Source organism: Eumetopias jubatus, unplaced genomic scaffold (assembly GCF_037043125.1).
Source record: "Eumetopias jubatus isolate StellerSeaLion01/CBP00866 unplaced genomic scaffold, mEumJub1_p1.0 scaffold_15, whole genome shotgun sequence".
NCBI lineage: Eukaryota > Metazoa > Chordata > Mammalia > Carnivora > Otariidae > Eumetopias > Eumetopias jubatus.
Window position 1 is genome coordinate 32,336,754 of NW_028274821.1, and position 23,221 is coordinate 32,359,974.

Below are 23,221 nucleotides of genomic sequence, written 5' to 3' on the forward strand. Positions count from 1 at the left end.
GTGTATTCTACCAAGAGATCACCCAGACAGGGGGGTGGAGCACGATGGTGGAGGAGTAGGAGACCTGGATTTTGTCTGGTCCCAGGAATTCACCTGGATAGGGATCAAACCATTCTGAACACCTACGAACTCAACAGGAGAGCAAAGAAAAGAATAGCAACAACTCTCTGAACAGAAAAGCGACCACTTTTTGGAAGGTAGGACGTGCGAAGAAGTGAATCCGAGAAGATATTCGGGAGGATAGACAGCAGGGGATGGGGCCTCCATCGGCTGCTTCTGGCAAGTAATAGAGTAGTGAAGCACAAAATCGGAACTTTTAGAAGTCGGCTCCGCTGAGGAATGTCCCTCCAGTGGCTAAGCGGGGCGTGGAACCCTCTCAGGACAATGTGGTCTCAGGAACCTCGGGCTCACAGAAAGATCGGGGGTGCCTGAGTGCAGCAGAAATCCCAGGTATTGGAGTGGGGAAGCCGGCTGCAGAGAGGGAGCCGAGGAGTGGGCTCTCAGCTTGGGGTTGCCATAAACTGTGATCCGCGGCACAGTCGGGCCACTGCTCTTCCAGCAGGGACGCAACAAGTGGCAGATCCGGGGAGACTCCCCTTCCTCCCCCGAGAGGAGCAGCGCAGGAGCGCACTGAAGGGATCAGCTGGGTTTGGAGACTCCCCACTGGGTTGTGTGCCAGAGATAGAAATGCTTGGTCACAGGCCGGTGAGCACAGAGTGAAGCTGGAGACAGGGGAGATGGGAGTGATTGACTGCTTTTCTCTGGGGGTGCACTGAGGAGTGGGGCCCCAAGTTCTCAGCTCCTCTGGGGTGGGGACTGGGAGGCGTCCATTTTCACTCTCATCCTCCAAAGCTGTACGGAGGCTTGCAAGGAAAAAAAGCTCCCGAGAGCAAACCCGAGCAGATTACTTAGCCCCGAGGCCAAGGGTGGGGCAGTTCCACCTCCAACAAAGACATTTGGGAACCATGGCAATAGTCCCCTCCCCCAGAAGATCAGCAAGAACAGCCAGCCAAGAACAAGTTTACCAATCAATGAGAATGGCAGAACTCCAGTGCTAGGGGAATACTGAACATAGAATTCATGGCTTTTTCCCCATGATTCTTTAGTCTTTCAAAGTTAATTTTATTTAAGTCTTTTTTTTTCTTAATTTTTCTTTTTCCCTTTTGCAACCAACATCTTATCAATCCCTTTTAAAAATTTTTTTTTTAATTTTTAGAGTCATATTCTATCCCTTCATAGTAGTTACCCTTATTTTTGGCATATATATATAAGTTGATCTCACCTCAAAATTTTGAGATACAGTTTCTTCTAACAGATCAAAATATATACTAACTCTCTACTATATGGCTTTGTTCTAGTCTCCTGCCTGATGACATTCTCTCTCTTTTTTTTAAAAAAACCTCTTCTTTCTTTTTTCAAACTTCTTATCTTATCAATTCCTTTTATAAAATCTTTTATAATTTTCATCTTTACGCTTATATTTCATCCCTTCATCATATTAACTTTATTTTTGTACTTACATAAGTTTTCCTTTCTTTAAAATTTTGGGAGGCACTTTCTTCTAACAGACCAAAATATGCCACAAATCTAGCCTATGGCACCGATCTATGCACCAGCCTGATCATATTTGATCATATTCTGTTTTTTTGTTTGTTTGTTTGTTTGTTTTTATCTTTTTCTTTTTTCTTTCTTTCCCTTTCTTTTCCCCCGGTTTCAGGTCTCTTCTGATTTGTTTAGTGTATATTTTTCTGTGTTCATTGTTACTCTGTTAGCATTTTGTTCTCTCATTCATCTGTTCTCCTCTGGACAAAATGACAAGATGGAAAAAATCACCTTAACAAAAAGAACAGGAGGAAATACCCACTGCCAGGGACCTAATCAATACGGATCTCACTACGATGTCAGAACTAGAGTTCAGAATGATGATTAAGAGCTAAAATCTAACCAAGTCGAAGTCAAAAAGGCTATTAATGAGGGGCAATAAAAAATGGAGGCTCTAACTGCTAGGATAAAAGAGGCAGAAGAGAGAATTAGTGATATAGAAGACCAAATGATGGAAAATAAAGAAGCTGAGAAAAAGAGAGATAAACAACTACTGGATCATGGGGGCAGAATTCAAGAGATAAGTGATACCATAAGACGAAACAATATTAGAATGATTGGGATCCCAGAAGAAGAAGAAAGAGAGAGAGGGGCAGAAGGTATATTGGAGCCAATTATACCAGAGAACTTCCCTAATTTGGGGAAGGAACCAGGCATCAAAATCCCGGAGGCACAGAGAACCCCTCTCAAAATCAATAAAAATAGGTCAACACCCCAACATCTAATAGTAAAGTTATGACTCTCGAAGACAAAGAGAAAATCCTGAAAGCCGCTGGGTACTAGAGATCTGTAATCTACAACGGTATAAACATTAGATTGGCAGCAGACCTATCCACATAGACCTGGCAGGCCAGAAAGGACTGGCATGATATATTCAGAGCACTAAACGAGAAAAATATGCAGCCAAGAACACTATATCCAGCTAGGCTGTCATTGAAAATGGAAGGAGAGATAAAAAGCTTCCAGGACAAACAAAAACTAAAGGAATTTGCAAACACGAAACCAGCCCTACAAGAAATATTGAAAGGGGTCCTCTGAGCAAAGAGAGAGCCTAAAAGCAACATAGACCAGAAAGGAACACAGACAATATACATTAACAGTCACTTTACAGGAATACAATGGCACTAAATTCATATCTTTCAATAGTTACCCTGAATGTAAATAGGCTAAATGCCCCAATCAAAAGATACAGGCTATCAGATTGGATAATAAAACAAGACCCATCTATATGCTGTCTGCAAGAGACTCATTTTAGACCCAAAGACACCCCCAGATTGAAAGTGAGGGGGTAGAAACCCATTTACCATGCTAATGGACACCAAAAGAAAGCTGGGGTGGCAATCCTTATATCAGACAAATTAGATTTTAAACCAAAGACTGTAATAAGAGATGAGGACGGACACTCTATCCTACTTAAAGGGTGTATCCAACAAGAAGATCTAACAATTGTAAATATCTATGCCCCTAACATGGGAGCAGCCAATTATATAAGGCAATTAATAACAAAAACAAAGAAGCACATCGAAAACAATACAATAATAGTGGGGGACTTTAAACGCCCCCTCACTGAATTGGACAGATCATCTAAGCAAAAGATCAACAAGGAAATAAAGACTTTAAATGAAACACTGGACCAAATGGACTTCACAGATATATTCACAACATTCCATCCCAAAGCAACAGAATATACATTCTCCTCTAGTGCCCATGGAACATTCTCCAGAATTGATCACATCCTAGTTCACATATCAGGTCTCAACTGGTACCAAAAGATTGGGATCATGCCCTGCGTATTTTCAGACCACAATGCTTTGAAACTAGAACTCAATCACAAGACAGAAGTTGGACAGAACTCCAATACATGGAGGCTAAAGAGCATCCTACTAAAGAATGTATGGGCCAACCAGGAAATTAAAGAAGAATTTAAAAAATTCATGGAAACCAATGAAAATGAAAACAGAACTGTTCAAAATCTTTGGGATGCAGCAAAGGCAGTCCTAAGAGGAAAGTATATAGGAATACAAGCCTTTCTCAAGAAACAAGAAAGGTCTCAAATACACAAACTAACCCTGCACCTAAAGGAGCTGGAGAAAGAACAGCAAATAACACCTAAACCCAGCAGGAGAAGAGAAATTATAAAGATCAGAGCAGAAATCAATGACATAGAAACCAAAGGAACAGTAGAACAGATTAAAGAAACTAGGAGCTGGTTCTTTGAAAGAATTAACAACATTGATAAACCCCTGGCCAGACTTATCAAAAAGAAAAGAGAAATGACCCAAATCAACAAAATCATGAATGAAAGAGGAGAGATCACAACCAACACCAAGAAATACACACAATTACAAGAACATATTATGAGCAACTCTATGCCAGCAAATTAGATAACCTGGAAGAAATGGGTGCATTCCTAGAGATGTATCAACTACCAAAATTGAACCAGGAAGAAATAGAAAACCTGAACAGACCTATAACCACTTAGGAAATTGAAGCCGTCATCAAAAATCTCCCAAAAAACAAAAGCCCAGGGCCAGATGGCTTCCCAGGGGAATTCTACCTATTCTCCTGAAACTGTTCCAAAAGACAGAAATGGAAAGAAAGCTTCCAAACTCATTTTATGAGGCTAGCATTACCTTGCCCCACAAACCAGGCAAAGACCCCATCAAAAAGGAGAATTACAGACCAATATCCTTGATGAACATGGATGCAAAAGTTCTCACCAAAATACTAGCCAATAGGACCCAAAAGTACATTAAAAGGATTATTCATCATGACCAAGTGGGATTTATCCCTGGGCTGCAACGTTGGTTCACCATCTGCAAATCAATCAAGGGATACGATACATTTACAAAGGAAAGAACAAGAATCATATGATCCTCTCAATTGATGCTGAAAAGCATCAGCACAGCATCCGTCTTGATCAAAGCACAGCCTCCTTTCTTGATCAAAACTCCAGAGTATAGTAATAGAGGGTACATACCTCAATATCATAAAAGCCATCTATGAAAAACACACCACAAATATCATTCTCAATGGGGAAAAACTGAGAGCTTGCCCCCTAAGGTCAAGAATGCGGCAGGGATGTCTATTATCACCACTGCTATTCAACATAGTATTAGAAGTCCTAGCCACAGCAATCAGACAACAAAAAGAAATCAAAGGCATCCAAATCGGCAAAGAAGTCAAGCTCTCACTCTTTGCAGATGATATGATACTTTATGTGGAAAACCCAAAAGACTCCACCCCAAAACTGCTAGAACTCATACAGGAATTCAGTAAAGTGGCAGGATATAAAATCAATGCACAGAAATCAGTGGCATTCCTATACACCAACAACAAGACAGAAGAGAAAGAAATTAAGGAGTCGATCCCATTTACAATTGCACCCAAAACCATAAGATAGCTAGGAATAAATCTAACCAAAGAGGCAAACGATCTGTACTCAGGAAACTATAAAATACTCCTGAAAGAAATTGAGGAAGACACAAAGAAATGGAAAAACGTGCCATGCTCATGGATTGGAAGAACAAATATTGTGAAGATGTCAATGCTACCTAAAGCAATCTACACATTCAATGCAATCCCCATCAAAATGCCATCCACTTTTTTCAAAGAAATGGAAAAATAAATTTGTATGGAACCAGTAAAGACCCCGAATAGCCAGAGGAATATTGAAAAAGAAAAGCAAAGCTGGCAGCATCACAATTCCTGACTTCCAGCTCTATTACAAAGCTGTCATCATCAAGACAGTATGGTACTGGCACAAAAATAGACACATAGATCCATGGAACAGAATCCAGAGCCCAGAAATGGACCCTCAACTCTGTGGTCAACTCATCTTCGACAAAGCAGGAAAGAATGTCCAATGGAAAAAAGACAGTCTCTTCAACAAATGGCGTTGGGAAAATTGGACAGCCACATGCAGAAGAATGAAACCGGACCATTTCCTTACACCACACAGAAAAATAGACTCCAAATGGTTGAAAGACCTCAATGTGAGACAGGAGTCCATCAACATCCTAAAGGAGAATACAGGCAGCAACCTCCTCGACCTCAGCCGCAGCAGCTTCTTCCTAGAAACTTCGCCAAAGGCAATGGAAACAAGGGTAAAAACGAACTATTGGGATTTCATCAAGATAAAAAGCTTTTGCACAGCAAAAGAAACAGTCAACAAAACAAAAGACAACCGACAGACTTGAGAAGATATTTGCAAATGACATATCAGATAAAGGACTAGTATCCAAAATCTATAAAGAACTTCATCAAGGGAGCCTGGATGACTCAGTTGGTTAAGCGACTGCCTTCAGCTCAGGTCATGATCCTGGAGTCCCGGGATCGAGTCCTGCATCGGGCTCCCTGCTCAGCAGGGAGTCTGCTCCTCCCTCTGACTCCCCCGTCTCGTGCTCTCTCTATCTCATTCTCTCTCTCGAATAAATAAATAAAATCTTTAAAAAATAAAATAAAATAAAATATAAAGAACTTATCAAACTCAACACCCAAAGAACAAATGATCCAGTCAAGAAATGGGCAGAAGACATGAGCAGACATTTTCCAAAGAAGACATCCAAATGGCCAACAGACGCATGAAAAAGTGTTCAACATCGCTGGGCATCAGGGAAATCCAAATCAAGACCTCAATGAGATATCACCTCACACCAGTCAGAATGGCTAAAATTAACAAGTCAGGAAAGGACAGATGTTGGTGGGGATGTGGAGAAAGGGGAACCCTCCTACACTGTTTGTGAGAATGCAAGCTGGTGCAGCCATTCTGGAAAACAGTATGTAGGTTCCTCAAAAAGTTGAACATAGAGCTACCATACAATCCAGCAATTGCACTACTGGGTATTTATGTGAAAGATACAAATGTAGGGATCTGAAGGGTTACATGCACCCTGATGTTTATAGCAGCAATGTCCACAATAGTGAATCTGTGGAAAGAGCCAAGATGTCCATCGACAGATGAATGGATAAAGAAAATGTGGTATGTATATATACAATGGAATATTATGCAGCCATCAAAAGAATGAAATCTTGCCATTTGCAATGACGTGGTTAGAACTGGATGGTATTATGCTGAGCGAAATAAGTTAATCAGAGAAAGACATGTATCATATGATCTCACTGATATGAGGAATTCTTAATCTCAGGAAACAAGCTGAGGGTTGCTGGAGGGGTGGAAGGTTGGAGGGATGGGGTTGCTGGGTGATAGACATTGGGGAGGGTATGTGCTATGGTGAGCGCTGTGAAGTGTGCAAGAATGTTGAATCATAGATCTGTACCTCTGAAACAAATAATACAATATATGTTAAAAGAAGAAGAAGAGGAAGAAGAAGAAGAAGAAGAAGAAGAAGAAGAAGAAGAAGAAGAAGAAGAAGAAGAAGAAAGAAGAAGAAGAAGATAGCAGGAGGGGAAGATTGAAGGGGGGGAATTGGAGGGGGAGATGAACCAGAGACTGTGGACTCTGAAAAACAAACAGGGTTCTAGAAGGGAGAGGGGTGGGGGGATGGTTTAGCCTGGTGATGGGTATTAAAGAGGGCACATTCTGCTTGGAGCACTGGGTGTTATACACAAATAATGAATCATGGAACACTACATCAAAAACTAATGATGGAATATATGGTGATTAACATAACAATAAAAATTTTAAAAAAGCTCACCCATATACATATAAATGTTTGTATCTGTGACCTATCTAATCTGCCTATGAAATCTAGCTATCTATATATTTTCAAAAGTAACCATATGTCTGAAACAGTGGTGATAAAGAAGGCCGGTTGATCTCTGCTTACTTATTGTTACAGTGCTTCCTAAAAGAACCACAGTCCATTTACAATTTGGAAGGCAAAGGCTGATTTGTTTTGCTGTATATAGTTCAATTCATAATTATCACAATTATTTAAAAAATTTTTATAGTGGTGTAATAACTGTAACATTTCTGAAATGATATTATGGAAAGAAAAAACATTTGCAAAATATGTATTTTTAAAGTTCATGGTTTGTAGGCACAGATGTTAAGAGCATTTTTTCCATTAAAATCAATAACAATGAGGGACGCCTGGGTGGCTCAATCAGTTAAGCATCTGCCTTTGGTTCGGTTCGTGTCATGATCCCAGGTCCTGTGATCAAGCCCCACATTGAGCTCCTTGCTCAGCGGGGAATCGGCTTCTCCCTCTGCCTGTCGCTCCCCCTGCTTGTGCGCATTCTCTCTCTCTCTGTGTGTCAAATAAATAAATTGTTATTATCTTTTAAATAAATAAATAAAATCAATAACAATGAAAAATGGTTGTTTGTGATAAAATAGTAACAATCCGTTTAATCTTCAGTGAAGCAACTCATTTGGACAAACAATTCTTTTACAGTTGTTATATGCAAAAAAAAAAAAAAAAAACCTGATTACTATATTGGGGTGTTTGAGTAGGTAGAGTATGAAGAAACTTTTTAAAACTAATTTAGGGTGCTGTTTAATATTGACAGTCCAGTCTCTATGTAAATAACCAGCTTGCAAATCAGCAAATAGAGTGGTAGAGAGAAGGAATTGTAAAGAATTTAGAAATATAATGAATAGGCTTAAGTAACTCCTTCTCTTGAAGGGGCAATGCTCTAGGTGTTTTGGTGGTAGTCAATTTGATATTATACATAATCATTCTGAATTATAGAATTTTGTTTATTGTTCCTTTGAAGAAATAAAATCTTGGCACGTCTTAAAAAAAAAGAAAAAAGAAAAAAGTGTCCTACAAATCTTTAAGGAGCATTCAAAAGCCTGAGCACAGTCCTGTAACCTTGTCATGCATTTATTTGAATGCTGTTCTAAGGACTTTATGTCTATTATCTTCTTTAATTCTCACCAAAGCCCCTTAAGGAAGAAATTTCATAAGTCAAAAAATTAAGGCAGGAAGATTAAGAAACTTGCCCAAGTCTCTGCAGCTTGTATATGGCAGAGTGGACATTTGAATCCCGGTGCGTCTGACTTAGATCCAGGCTCTTGGCTATCTGCTGCCTCCCAAATGGCAGAAGTCCTGCTGCCACTGTTGAACATTAGTCACTGTTACTAAGGATTGTCCAGTAACATTTTTATAGTGCAAGCATCAGGGGCACCTGGGTGGCTCAGTCAGTTAAGAGTCTGCCTTCAGCTCAGGTCATGATCTCGGGGTCCTGAGATAGAGCCCTGCATCAGGCCCCCTGCTCAGCAGGGAGTCTACTTCTCCCTCTCCTTCTCCCTCTGTCCCTCCCCCCACTCGTGTGTGCGTACCCTCTCCCTCTCAAATAAATAAATAAAATCTTAAAAAAAAAAACAAAAAAAATAGTGCAAGCATCACCCAAAGGTTTTCTCTGTATGAAGGAGGGCACTTAGCAGAGGAAGTATTCTTGAATATTAATTGCCAATAACAAATCCTTAAAATTAATCTATACTTTTCGTGCAATAGATCTTTAAGCAAGTATTTTTTAGAAGTAGAATAAGAATAATGCAGTCTGGGGGCGCCTGGGTGGCTCAGTCATTAAGCATCTGCCTTCTTCTCAGGTCATGATCCCAGGGTCCTGGGATTGAGCCCCGCATTGGGCTCCCTGCTCAGCGGGAAGCCTGCTTCTCCCTCCCACTCCCCCTGCTTGTGTTCCCTCTCTCACTGTGTCTCTCTCTGTCAAATAAATAAATAAAATCTTAAAAAAAAAAAAAGAAGAATGCAATCTGTCTAAAAATAGGCATGATGTGTGACAGGGATATATGTGCCTTGCTGGGGGGAGCTGGCAAACAGAGGGTGACAGGTATGCACACATACACACACGTGCATACACACATGCACACACCTTGGGAAAGTGACCATGCTACCATCCGAGAGAGAGAGGCATAGTGTGTGCTAGTCACATTTCCAACATTGTACAGAGGCTTGTTAAAATTGAAAGGCTCGAATCTTTGGCAAGATGGCGGAGGAGTAGGAGACCTGGATTTCGTCTGGTCTCAAGAATTCAGCTGAATAGGGATCAAACCATTCTGAACACCTAGGAACTCAACAGGAGACCGAAGAAGAGAGTAGCAACAACTCTCTGAACAGAGAAGCGACCACTTACTGGAAGGTAGGACATGTGGAGAAGTGAATCCGAGGTGATATTCGAGAGGATAGACAGTGGGGGAGGGGGCCTCCGTGGGCTGCTCTGGCAAGTGATAGAGCCGCAGAGCACAAAATCGGAACTTTTAGAAGTCGGCTCCGCTGAGGGACGTCGCTCCAGTGGCTGAGCGGGGGGTGGAACCCTCGCGGGACAGTGTGGTCTCAAGACCCTCGAGGTCACAGAAAGACCAGGGGTGCCTGAGTGTAGCAGAGCTCCCAGGTATCGGAGCGGGGAAGCCGGCTGCAGAGACGGAGTCAACGCGCGGGCTCTCAGCTCGGTGTTGCCATAAACTGTGATCTGCGGCCCAGTCGGGCCACTGCTCCTCCAGCAGGGACCCAACAAGCAGCAGATCCGGGGAGACTCCCCTCCCTCCCCAGGGAGGAGCGGCGGAGAAGTGCACCGCAGGGATCTGCTGGGTTTGGAGACTCCACACGGGATTGAGTTCCAGAGATAGAAACGCTCGGTCACAGGCCGGGTGAGCACGCAGTGCGGCCGGAGACCAGGGAGACGGGAGTGACTGCTTTTCTCTGGGGGTGCACTGAGGAGGCAGGGCCCCGAGTTCTCAGCTCCTCTGGGCGGAGATTGGGAGGCCACCATTTTCACCCTGGTCCTCCAAAGCTGTACCAGAGCTTGCAGGGAGCAAAAGCTCCTGAGAGCAAACCCCAGCAGCTTGCTTAGCCAGGACTGACAAGGGCGGGTCAATTCCGCCTCCGGCAAAGACATTTGGGAACCATGGCAACAGGCCCCTCCCCCAGAAGATCAGCATGAACAGCCAGCAAGCCAAGACCAAGTCTACCCATCAAGGAGAACGGGAGAACTCCAGCGCTAGGGGAATACTGCACATAGAATTCATGGCTTTTTTTACCATGATTCATTAGTTTTTCAAAGTTAATTTTTTAACTGTTTTTTTTTAATTTTTCTTTTTCCCTTTTTCAACCAACACCTTATCAATCCCTTCTTTTAAAAAAATTTTTTTATTTTGCGTTTTTAGAGTCATATTTTATCCCTTCATAGTAGTTACCCTTATTTTTGGCATATATATATAAATTGTGCTCTCTTTAAAATTTTGAGATACAGTTTCTTCTACAGATCAAAATATACCCTAAATCACTAGTGTATGGCTTTGTTCTAGTCTCCTGCCTGATCACATTCCCTACCTTTTTTTGTTTCGTTTTTCTATTTCTTTTTTTTAAATCTTCTTCTTTCTTTTTTCAAACAACTTCTTATATTATCAATCCCTTTTATAAAATCTTTCATAATTTTCATCTTTACAGTCATCTGCCATCCCTTCATTGTATCAACCCTTCTTTTGTACATATAAGTCTTTCTTCCTTTAAAATTTTAGGAGGCACATTTTTCTAACAGACCAAAATATGCCCAAAATCTAGTGTGTGGCACTGATCTATGCACTAGCCTGATGATATTTGATCATATTGGGGTTTTTTTGTATTGTTCTGTTTTTGTTTTTATCTTTTTCTTTTTGTTTTTTTTTTTTTCTTTCTTTTCACTTTCTTTTTTCTTTCTTTCCCTTTCTTTTCCCCTGCTTTCAGGTCTTTTCTGATTTGTGTAGAGTATATTTGCTGGGGACGTTGTTAACCTGTTAGCATTTTGTTCTCTCATTCATCTATTCTCCTCTGGACAAAATGACAAGACGAAAAAAATCACCTCAGCAAAAAGAACAAGAGATAGTACTGTCAGCCAGGGACCTACTCAATATGGACATTAGTACAATGTCGGACCTAGAGTTCAGAATCATGACTTTAAAGATACTAGCTGGGCTTGAAAAAAGCGTGGAAGTTATTAGAGAAACACTTTCTGGAGAAATAAAAGAACTAAAATCTAACCAAGTCGAAATCAAAAACACTATTAATGAGGTGGAATCAAAAATGGGGGCACTAACTGCTAGGATAAATGAGGCAGAAGAGAGAATCAGCGATATAGAAGACCAAATGATGGAAAATAAAGAGGCTGGTGAAAAAGAGAGAGAAACAACTACAGGATCACGAGGGCAGAATTAGAGAGATAAGCGATACAATAAGACGAAACAACATTAGAATAATTGGGATCCCAGAAGAAGAAGAAAGAGAGAGAGGGGCAGAAGGTATATTAGAGCAAATTATAGCAGAGAACTTCCCTAATGTGGGGAAGGAAACAGGCATCAAAATCCAGGAGGCACACAGAACCCCCCGCAAAATCAATAAAAATAGGTCAACACCCCGACATCTAATAGTAAAACTTACGCGTCTCAGAGACAAAGAGAAAAACCTGAAACAGCTCAGGAGAAGAGATATGTAACCTACAATAGCAGAAATATTAGATTGGCAACAAACCCATCCACAGAGACCTGGCAGGCCAGAAAGGACTGGCATAATATCTTCAGAGCACTAAACGAGAAAAATATGCAGCCAAGAATACTATAACCACCTAGGCTGTCATTGAAAATGGAAGGAGAGATAAAAAGCTTCCAGGACAAACAAAAACTAAAGGAATTTGCAAACACGAAACCAGCCCTACAAGAAATATTGAAAGGGGTCCTCTAAGCAAAGAGAGAGTCTAAAAGAGGCATAGATCAGAAAGGAACTCAGACAATATACAGTCACAGTCATCTTACAGGCAATACAATGGCACTAAATTCATATCTTTCAATAGTTACCCTGAATGGAAATGGGCTAAATGCCCCAATCAAAAGACACAGGCTATCAGATTAGATTAAAAAACGAGACCCATCGATATGCTGTCTGTAAGAGACTCATTTTAGACCCAAAGACACCCCCAGATTGAAAGTGAGGGGGTGGAAAACCATTTACCATGCTAATGGACACCAAAAGAAAGCTGAGGTGGCAATCCTTATATCAGACAAATTAGATTTTAAAACAAAGACTGTAATAAGAGATGAGAAAGGACACTATATCTTACTTAAAGGGTCTATCCAACAAGAAGATCTAACAATTGTAAATATCTATGCCCCGAACATGGGAGCAGCCAATTATATAAGGCAATTAATAACAAAAGTGAAGAAACACATTGACAACAACACAATAATAGGGGGGGACTTTAACACCCCCCTGACTGAAATGGACAGATCATCTAAGCAAAAGATCAACAAGGAAATAAAGACTTTAAATGACACAGTGGACCAAATGGACTTCACAGATATATTCAGAACATTCCATCCCAAAGCAATGGAATACACATTCTTTTCTAGTGCCCATGGAACATTCTGCAGAACTGATTACATCCTAGGTCACAAATGAGGTCTCAACTGGTACCAAAAGTATGGGTTTATTCCTTGCATATTTTCAGACCACAATGCTTTGAAACTAGAACTCAATTACAAGAGGAAAGTCGGAAAGAACTCCAATACATGGAGGCTAAAGAGCATCCTACTAAAGAATGAATGGGTCAACCAGGAAATTAAAGAAGAATTTAAAAAATTCATGGAAACCAATGAAAATGAAAACACAACTGTTCAAAATCTTTGGGATACAGCAAAGGCAGTCCTGAGAGGAAAGTATATAGCAATACAAGCCTTTCTCAAGAAACAAGAAAGGTCTCAAATACACAACCTACCCCTGCACCTAAAGGAGCTGGAGAAAGAACAACAAATAAAGCCTAAACCCAGCAGGAGAAGAGAAATAATAAAGATCAGAGCAGAAATCAATGAAATAGAAACCAAAAGAGCAGTAGAACAGTTCAACGAAACTAGGAGCTGGTTCTTTGAAAGAATTAACAAGATTGATAAACCCCTGGCCAGACTTACCAAAAAGAAAAGAGAAATGAACCAAATCAACAAAATCATGAATGAAAGAGGAGAGATCATAACCAACACCAAAGGAATACAAACAATTATAAGAACATATTATGAGCAACTCTATGCCAGCAAATTAGATAACCTGGAAGAAATGGGTGCATTCCTAGAGATGTATCAACTGAACCAGGAAGAAATAGAAAACCTGAACAGACCTATAACCACTAAGGAAATTGAAGCAGTCATCAAAAATCTCCCAACAAACAAAAGCCCAAGGCCAGATGGCTTCCCAGGGGAATTCTATCAGACATTTAAAGAAGAATTAATACCTATTCTCCTGAAACTGTTCCAAAAAATAGAAATGGAAGGAAAACTTCCAAACTCATTTTATGAGGCCACCATTACCTTGATCCCAAAACCAGACAAAGACCCCATCAAAAAGGAGAATTACAGACCAATATCCTTGATGAACATGGATGCAAAAATTCTCACCAAAATACTAGCCAATAGGATCCAACAGTACATTAAAAGGATTATTCACCATGTCCAAGTGGGATTTATCCCTGCACTGTAAGGTTGGTTCAACATCCGCAAATCAATCAACGTGATACAATATATTAATAAAAGTAAGAACAAGAATCATATGATCCTCTCGATAGATGCAGAAAAAGCATTTGACAAAGTACAGCATCCTTTCTGGATCAAAACTCTTCAGAGTATAAGGATAGAGGGTACATACCTCAATATCATAAAAGCCATCTATGAAAAACCTACAGCGAATATCATTCTCAATGGGGAAAATTGAGAGCTTTTCCCCTAAGGTCAGGAACGTGGCAGGGATGTCTATTATCACCACTGCTATTCAACATAGTATTAGAAGTCCTAGCCACAGCAATCAGACAACAAAAAGAAATCAAAGGCATCCAAATGGGCAGAGGGGAAGGCAAACTCTCACTCTTTGCAGATGATATGATACTTTATGTGGAAAACCCAAAAGACTCCACCCCAAAACTGCTAGAACTCATACAGGAATTCAGTCAAGTAGCAGGCTATAAAATCAATGCACAGAAATCAGTGGCATTCCTATACACCAACAACAAGACAGAAGAGAGACAAATCAAGGAGTCGATCCCATTTACAATTGCACCCAAAACCATAAGATACGTAGGAATAAATTTAACCAAAGAGGCAAAGGATCTGTACTCAGAAAACTATAAAATACTCATGAAAGGAATTGAAGAAGACACAAAGAAATGGAAAAATGTTCCATGCTCATGAATTGGAAGAACAAACATTGTGAAGATGTCAATGCTACCTAGAGCAATCTACACATTCAATGCAATCCCCATCAAAATACCATCGACTCTTTTCAAAGAAATGGAACAAATAATCCTAAAATTTGTATGGAACAAGAAGAGACCCCGAATAGCCAGAGGAATATTGAAAAAGAAAAGCAAAGCTGGCAGCATCACAATTCCGGACTTCCAGCTCTATTTCAAAGCTGTCATCATCAAGACAGTATGGTACTGGCACAAAAATAGACACATAGATCAATGGAACAGAATCGAGAGCCCAGAAATGGACCCTCAACTCTATGGTCAACTCATCTTTGACAAAGCAGGAAAGAATGTCCAATGGAAAAAAGACAGTCTCTTCAACAAATGGTGTCGGGAAAATTGGACAGCCACATGCAGAAGAATGAAACTGGACCATTTCCTTACACCACACACAAAAATAGACTCAAAATTTTTGAAAGACTAAACGTGAGACAGGAGTCCATCAAAATCCTAAAGGAGAACACAGGTAGCAATCTCTTCAACCTCAGCCGCAGCAACTTCTTCCTAGAAACATTGCCAAAGGCAAGGGAAGCCAGGGCAAAAATGAACTATTGGGATTTCATCAAGATAAAAAGCTTTTGCACAGCAAAAGAAACAGTCCACAAAACCAAAAGACAACCGACAGAATGGGAGAAAATATTTGCAAATGACATATCAGATAAAGGGCTAGTATCCAAAATCTAAAAGAACTTATCAAACTCACACCCAAAGAACAAATAATTCAATCAAGAAATGGGCAGATGACATGAACAGACATTTTTCCAAAGAAGACATCTAAATGGACAACAGACACATGAAAAAGTGCTCAACATCGCTCGGCATCAGGGAAATCCAAATCACAACCTTGATGAGATACCACTTCACACCAGTCAGAATGGCTAAAATTAACAAGTCAGGAAACGACAGATGTTGGCGGGGATGCAGAGAAAGGGGAACCCTCCTACACTGTTGGTGGGAATGCAAGCTGGTGCAACCGCTCTGGAAAACAGTATGGAGGTCCCTCAAACAGTTGAAAATAGAGCTACCATACGATCCAGCAATTGAACTACTGGGTATTTACCACAAAGATACAAATGTAGGGATCCGAAGGGGTACGTGTACCCTGATCTTTATAGCAGCAATGTCCACAATAGCCAAACTGTGGAAAGAGCCAAGATGTCCATCAACAGATGAATGGATAAAGAAGAAGTGGTATATATACAGAATGGAATATTATGCAGCCATAAGAAGGAATGAGATCTTGCCATTTGCAACAACGTGGATGGAACTGGAGGGTGTTATGCTGAGTGAAATAAGTCAATCAGCGAAAGACATGTATCATATGACCTCACTGATATGAGGAATTCTTAATCTCAGGAAACAAACTGAGTGTTGCTGGAGTGATGGGTGGAAGGGATGGGGTGGCTGGGTGATAGACATTGGGTAGGGTATGTGCTATGATGAGTGCTGTGAATTGTGCAAGACTGTTGAATCACAGATCTGTACTTCTGAAACAAATAATGCAACATATGTTAAAAAAAAAAGAAAAAAGATAGCAGGAGGGGAAGATTGAACGGGAGTAAGTTGGAGGGGGAGATGAACCATGAGAGACGATGGACTCTGAAAAACAAACTGAGGGTTCTAGAGTGGAGGAGGATGGGGGGATGGGTTAGCCTGGTGATGGGTATTAAAGAGGGCACATTCTGCGTGGAGCACTGGATGTTATGCACAAAGAATGAATCACAGAACACTACATCAAGAACTAATGATGTAATGTATGGTGATTAACCTAACAAAAATTAAAAAAAAAAAGAGTTGTAAAAAAAAAATATTGAATAGCTCAACCCTGGTAACCTGAGCTAGCTTATTACATAATCCTCTCTTGACGCTGTGGTTAAATTGTGGTGGAAGTTTGGATCACCCCCACCTCATTTCCTCCAGGGTAGCCTATAAAGCTCTAGAGGTGTCAGTTCTTCCTCCTAGCAGATAAGCAATACCTATCAGTTCTTGTGGATGGACCTTCCTTTCTCCCCCTCTGGACATGGCTTTTGGGCTTCAGGAGCAGAACTATCACCCTCCACATCTTTTAAAATGCAGTATGTTAGTAATGAAATCAGTTTGCTCCCAGCAACCCCCACCCAATTCCCAACCAAAGCTTTAGATATTCAATGAATCATTATGACTGCTTAATTTCAGGGAGTTCTCCTGGATTGCCTCTACATTTCTCTGGATGGGTAAATAGGGATGGGCCTAGCTGCCTACAGTAGCTGCTAACCCCAGTCTGTAAAAGCAGGGTCTGTATCTGCATCCCAACCTCCACTGACTGGGTGGACCCAACAGGTACCTGTCCTTGGGGCTCTGAATTTTCCTTCTGTAGTGTCATATTCTCCAAGCCTGGGGACTAAAGAAAAGCAGAGCCATTGCCTCGTTGCCAGCGCAACCAAGCAGGTGCTCTGAATCTGGTGGTTCATAACAAAATGTTTAGTTTCTCCTGCTGGGAAGCAAAGGTTGTTCTAGCTAGGGCAGAAGTTAGATTGCAAGTGGTCACACTTGGAACAGTGTTTGCCATGTGGCATCAGGAGGTCAGACAGGCCAGCTAAGTCAGACTCCATTACGGAAAGCTTACACTGGAAAGCTTGTAAGACAAAGAGCTAATACTTAACCCAAAGGCCAAAGGCTGGGATTGCAGAACCAGGATTTGAGATTCAGGCAAACTGGGGTTCAGTTTACAGGAAGGTAGAAAGAAAAGAAAGGTCCAAGGGCACTGCTGTAAAGAACCTAAGGGTGTTTGTAAGTAAAACCAAGACAACACGAAACATAAACATTTGTCAGCTTCATAGCAAAGTGTAACTTTCTGTCTCCTACCCAGCTCTTAGGTGAGTTAAAATAGGCCTTGTTTCTAGTTCCAGGCCCTGGGGTATACATGGTGAATTATATTATGAAAAACCTCCTTTCTCCATGCTATGATACTACCTTGGCTCCATCTGAATACTTTGGTCTACTTTGACCTCTGTTTCACCACAGACTAGCTGAAATCTCAAGTCCTTTCTTTCACAAAGTCTCCTGTCCCAAAGTTTTGCAGATAAGCCTCAGACAAGGTCCTAGTCAGCTCTTACTTAAGGCTCTGCAGACCTAATGCAGTCTGACTGGCAAACAAGCATACCAATAAAACAAAAATCTAAATGCCTTGTCATGATCTTCAAGGCTTATCTGATCAATCTCATCCTATTATCACAGCCTCTCATGTTTACTTCCTTCCAGCTTTACCAGTCTTTTTGTTCCTTGATCATGCCAACTTTTCATATCACCATAGACCCAGGCCCTGCCCCAAGTGCTGTGCTTTCTAGGGGCCCATCTAGCCTTCCTTCATCCATGCTCCTCCCTATAGCATGAGGTCCACAAGTCAAGAGACTTGCCTACCAAGACCCAGTACCTCCCACCCTTCTAAGTCACACATGGAATTGCTGGAACCACAGAAAGCTTTGTCCAAAGAGCATCAGGCCTGCTCCTACAGTCTGCAAGGACCTCTTCCCAGGTCTACTTCCTGAGGCAGTCACTCTCACTGGCACGTACATCTGTAGAGCCTGTGGTACACAGCATATCTCGGAGTACAATGACATTGAAAATAATTATTAAACAACATGTTTGGTTATGTCTGCCCAGAAAAAAAAAAGATTAAATTAAAAGCAGTGTCTTTAAAACTGTGCCCTGAAGGTCAACTCATTAAGGCTTTGTTAAACCAGAAAGGCAGGGAAACTCAGAGCTGAAGTTCCCCTCAAGACACCTTTATTCTTGTCTCTTTTGATGAAAGTTCAGGAACTTGCTCCTAGTTTTCCAATAAACTCAGTGCCTATGTTTGAGGATTAAATCAAGCACTTCATAAGTCCACTGCAAACTAATGCTACAACACAACCTTTACTACTGATGGTCAAAACTGTCTCCTTAAAATATTTTCCAAATCAGAATGTCAATCATACTTGGATTCTGGTGCAGAGATTAGAATATTCATACTTGCAATCTTAAAAGAGTTGCTCATAGACACTGGCTTGCTGACACAAACTAAATGATAAACGTAAATAAAAATGATCAGATGCTATACAGCTTTTCAGAAGGTCTATAGCTCCAAGGGATATTAATTTTATTGATGAATAGTAAGTTAATTTATAGTCTAAGCTGGCCAGTTATTACAGAGGTAAATAGAACTTATATTTCTATTGTGCAAATATTTTTTAAAGATTTATTTATTTTAGAGAATGAGAGTAGGGGGTGGGGGCCTGAGGTAGAGGGAGAGAGAGAATCTCAAGCTGTCTTCCTGCTGAGTTCAGAGCCCAATGCAGGGCTTGATCTCAGGATTCTGAGACCATGACCTGAGCCAAAATGAAAAGTCAGTCACCTAACCGACTGAGCCACCCAGGCACCGCTTTATTGTGCAAATATTTTTAAACACAATCTGTAGTTAATTTTTAAACAATCTGACATTTACTACATCTTCTCCATTGATTTTCATAGAAATAATGGAGAGCAGCAGTCTTTCAAAATTAACATGTGCTTATCTACACATTTATATTTCCCTTTCTAAGTTCAACTAGTTGGTGTTGGGTAAGGAGAGTATGGAGGGCCATTTTCTTAGCTCAGATTCTTAGAAAACAACATGAAGCAAAACTGTGCTAATTCTTCCTTGGAGATTCAGAGCCAGAGAGGCAAAAACAAATGGAAAAGGTAAATGAAGAAAGGAAGGACAAAAAGGTAATACAATCTTTTGTGTATTTACTGAGCTGGTCATACTTTTAAAAGAGACTTAAGTTCTTTGGTAACGTGGGATATCTCCAGAAAGACATTTTGGAATTACTGCATCTTGGAATCTTTGAAGGGCAGGCAATTTATCTTTCAGTTTTTTTTCACCTCCCCTTTCCCATAAGTAAAAGTTTGCCCCATAAGGCATTAACTCCATGCTGTTCCTACTCTATAAATGCAAACAGATTTTGATACTCCTTACAGATGAGGATTGGAAGACAAGCGTTCACTATACCAATACCCACATGACAAATGCCAGAGGATAAATTAATGTGCTTCTGTAAATATAACCATATCCTGCCCACAAGCCATGACTGAGACTGTCACTACTGGATGTATGGTGGTCCACCATCATCTATCAACATCCCATGGTTTTGAGAGAATAGAGAGGTGAATTGAAAGGAAATACAATGGGGACCACAACCCCCACATCCTTCAAGTCTTATAGTGGTGCAAATCATTGCAATCCCTTCTGGCATAAGGCATTATTTATAATTTACCTTTTTTACTGAGGGAGTAGTCGGTTTCTGGCACTGTCACTTGGCCTTTCTGAAAATAATGACCCTTAATTTACATAGTACAGGAAACCCATGTAAAAGTTCTGATACCTATTTCAGCTGATAGCTATTCCATTTATATATTCAAGGAATAACTAGAATATATGTAGGGAATACCTACAGGACAGGTCTGCTGACTCATTGATACCATTGTGAATTGGACTTGCACTAATGCTCCATTTATCATCTGGCTACCATAACTCCCATTCTAACTGGAAGACAGGACAGTATTTTGGGCCTCTTAATATTAATGCCAGTGCCAGCTCAGACTTCCTACCTAACAGATTTGGAAAGCTTGGTTATTGCCTTTTCCCCTGGCACACTTGTAAATGACCAAAGGTCCCCTTAGGGAAGGATCAGAAGAACATTTGTCCTATATACTCTACTGGCATTGCTAGGTTCTTCCTCAAGGAAACCTGGTCTTGCCTTCAGTCAATGGACTTTGGGTCTATTTAGTTCTAGAAACTGGGTGAGTTTTCACTGTAGCACTGATGTCAGCTTTCCAGCTCTTAATTTTCTATTATCCAAATCAAGCAATGCTTAATAAGTTCTCCATGTATCTTTTTTTTAAGATTTTATTTATTTATTTGACAGAGAGAGACATGGTGAGAGAAGGAACACAAGCAGGGGGAGTGGGAGAGGGAGAAGCAGGTTTCCCACTGAGCAAGGAGCCCAGTGAGGGGCTCAATCCCAGGACCCTGGGACCATGACCTGAGCCGAAGGCAGATGCTTAATGACTGAGCCACCCAGGAGCCCCAGTTCTCCATGTATCTTGCCCCTAAAATCACTAGATCCATGTAAGTCATGGCACTCTAACTGCTATTCTGATTTTGATGCCCATTGCAATAATTATGTCCATCTTGCCTCTGAGAATTAAGTCCTGCCACTGGTCTCTTTCATTCTGGAATCCCATTGTCTTCATTTATATTAGATGGCCTAATTTCCATGCCACATCTCAGTCATTACCTGCAGAGAACAGACATCACTAGGCTTCCTAAAGAAACTGGCATACCAAGTCCTAGTATATTTCCTATTGCCTTAGAGATAGGAGTGAGCTCTGAGTCTTTCCAGGGAGCTTATAATCAGAATCAGTGATAGGTCCTCAGGTTGTACATAGTAAATCCATTCTAACATTCCTGCTTCTCTGATCCATATGTCTTCATTGGTCAATATAACGCCAAGACCACTGGCAACTTCACCTCACATACTCTAGGCCATTGTCATGACCAAGTTTCAAGGAGCCAAACTGACAATGTGTTTAGAGCAACTCTAGGTCCTGGAACACTGAATCCTGAGTCATACAAGATACCCCATACCTATGAATTCTCCCCTATCCAGACTTAGATTCCCCTGATCTGATATCCTCAAAATCTACTTCTATACAAGTTCCCTTGTTTCCTGTTGATACATAAGGGCCAGATTCTGTCATATGTTTATTAGGTAGTCTATTTCTTCCCTAAGCAGGGACTGTACATTTCCTCTCAGGCTGTGCTGAAATATGATCCTGGTTATTGGCCCAGAGGTGATAAGTTCTGGCAGAGGCAGCTTTTAAAGAGAACAAGTATCATCTTATTAGCACCTGCTTTGGGTGAGGCCATTGTACAGACTCTAGGAAAGGGGAGAGTGTTTTCCTTTGGCAAAGGAAACCAGCGGATTCCACTGGCCCAGGAATTATTCCAGGGAATTTTTTAGTTCAGTGTTCTTAGGTTTATCCATTCAAATTATCCTCATCACAGGTCTTTTGTGCCCTCTTCCCCATGTGGGTCCTGGTTTTAAATAGTATATATACATAGAAGTTATAAATTTAATTCCCTTTACATCTCTACTGTCCTTATAATTGAATCTGAATCTGATTTTCAAACGAGTCTACCCTGAGACTGGACTACCATTGACACCTCTGGTTTTCAGAAGATCTCTTAAGTATGCCATTAGCTGCCCTGAGTATATCATTTTTTTTCTTTCTTTCTTTCTTTCTTTCTTTCTTTCTTTCTTTCTTTCTTTCTTTCTTTCTTTCTTCTTTCTTTCTTTCTTTCTTTCTTTCTTTCTTTCTTTCTTTCTTTCTTTCTTTCTTTTAGAGAGAGAGGGAAAGAGAGAGAGAATTTTAGGTAGACTCCACGCCCAGCACAGAGCCCAACTTGGGGCTCAAACCCATGACCTGAGCAAAATCAAGAGCTGGTGCTCAACTGACTGAGCCACCCAGGCACCCCCCCCTTTTTTTAAGAGTTCAGTTATTTATGTTTTTAAAGATTGTATTTATTTATTTGAGAAAGAGAAAGAGATCGCACAAGTGGCGGGGAGGGGCAGAGGGAGAAGCAGACTCCCTGCTGAGCAGGGACACTCCCCCGCCAACACCGACACAGGGCTTGATCCCAGGACCCTGGGATCATGACCCGAGCCAAAGGCAGATGCTTAACCACCCAAGCCCCCAAGTGCCCAAGAGTTTAGTTATTTACTGAACAGTTTACAGAAGAGGTTTAGTCAAAAAGACCAAAGTCCATGTCATCATCAGTCTCCTCTGATTCTTCTTTTTTTGCTTCTACTTTCTTCTCCTCAGCTGGGGCAGCAGTGGTGGAGGGAGCAGGACCTCCTGCTAGGGCAGCACCAGCTGCGGGGTCAGGTCCACCAGCTCCTACGTTGCAGATAAGGCTTCTGATGTTGACATTGACTGAGGCCTTTGCAAACAAGCCCAGCAAGAAAGGTTCAACATTTACACCCTCTGCTTTAATGAGGGCATTGATCTTAACCTCCATGATTGTCACCTCATCATCATGCAAAATGAGGGCCAAGAAGATGCAGGCGAGCTCCTAGGCAAAGGCCATGGTGCAGGCAAATGCTGAGTGGTCACTGCCGGGCTCAGCGCTAGTTGCCTGATAAAGTAAGGGCCTGACCCCAATGCCAACTTAGCTTTCTCAGAAGGACCAAGCACCTTAGTGGCAGCTGAGGAAAGTATCATTTTCTTTATATAAGATTTCTACTGCCATCAAAGGCAGTCACACCATGTGACAAGTCTTATAATTATTATTTTCCACATAATGATCTCGGAATGCCTTGCCTTCTACCTTGCATCTCCTCCCAACTAACCACAGGCAAAACTTCATTAA

General features: G+C 41.1%; 1 pseudogene; it reads right to left on the reverse strand.

The window, feature by feature from the left end:
- Positions 1-22,594: 22,594 nt before the first annotated feature.
- Positions 22,595-22,939, reverse strand: LOC114212381 (large ribosomal subunit protein P1-like; annotated as a pseudogene).
- Between the last annotated feature and the right edge of the window lie 282 nt (positions 22,940-23,221).